This window comes from Mus pahari, chromosome 10, assembly GCF_900095145.1.
Source record: "Mus pahari chromosome 10, PAHARI_EIJ_v1.1, whole genome shotgun sequence".
In the NCBI taxonomy this organism is placed as follows: Eukaryota; Metazoa; Chordata; class Mammalia; order Rodentia; family Muridae; genus Mus; species Mus pahari.
In genome coordinates, this window is record NC_034599.1 from 112,966,955 (window position 1) to 112,968,124 (window position 1,170).

Sequence of the window (1,170 nt, forward strand, 5' to 3'; positions counted from 1 at the left end):
AGTGCCCACAGAGGCCTGAAGAGGGCTCCAGATCCCACAGGAGTGGAGTTACAGATGAGCTGCCATGTGGGTTCTGGGAGCTGATTTTTTCCTCTGCAGCCAGTGCTCCTAACCGATGAACTATCTCTCTAGCCCACTTGGCTCTCAAAGTGTCTTCACTTTTTCTAGGACAGAGGCAAAACAGAGAGTGTAACCTGGGGCGCAGTAAAACAAAATACAAAATAAACAAGCAAACTAACAAAACCCCACACAAGTGGAGTACAAGCATCCATCCTTCTGGGCTTCCCGACTGTGGACACCCTGTGGCCAGCATCCATCGCTCTGTGCTCCCTGACTGTGGACACCCTGTGGCCAACTGCCTCACACTCCTGCCAGCTTACCTCTTTCCCTCTTGCTATGATTGGTATTCTGACAATTGCAGAGAGAGAGGGCTGATCCTGGCTCCTGGCTCCTGGCTCCTGGGCGAGGCCCACTGTGGCAGGGAAGTTGAGCTTGGTCACAGCACATCCATAGCCAGGATGGGTGAGCAGGCTGCTGCCCAGCTCCCTTTCTGTGCTCACATAGTCTGAGATCCCAGCTAGGGAATGATGCTGACCACAGTGAGGCTGTTTTCCTGCTTCAATGAACACAATCAGATGTATTAATCCCTACAGTCATATTTGGGGCTTATCTCCCAAATGACTCCAGATCCTGTCAATCTGACAGTTAACACTGAAAACCACCCCCACTGTGATGGACTGTGCTCTTAAACTGGGGGCCACCCCCATAAGCCCTGCCTTCCTTGCCTTTGCTTTATCACAGGAGCTAATCTGGAGAACTCACCCAGTGGCTCACACAGTGACATTAAGATGGGGGGGGGAGGGAGGGGACACTGAGGTTGGGATGTGATAGATGAGAGAATATATTAATTAAAAACATGGTTGCTATTGATGGGTTTCAGCTAGGAACTGCTACCTGGTGCAGATGCAAGGCAGACAGAAGAAGGTGGTTTCAGGTATGGGTGTGTGTGTGGGGGATCAGAAGAGTGGGGCCTTTTGTGGTGGACAGCTCTCACTGAAGCATGCTGTCCTATTTTCTTTTCTTTTTTCTTTTCTTTTCTTTTCTTTTCTTTCTTTCTTTCTTTCTTTCTTTCTTTCTTTCTTTCTTTCTTTCTTTCTTTCTTTCTTTCTT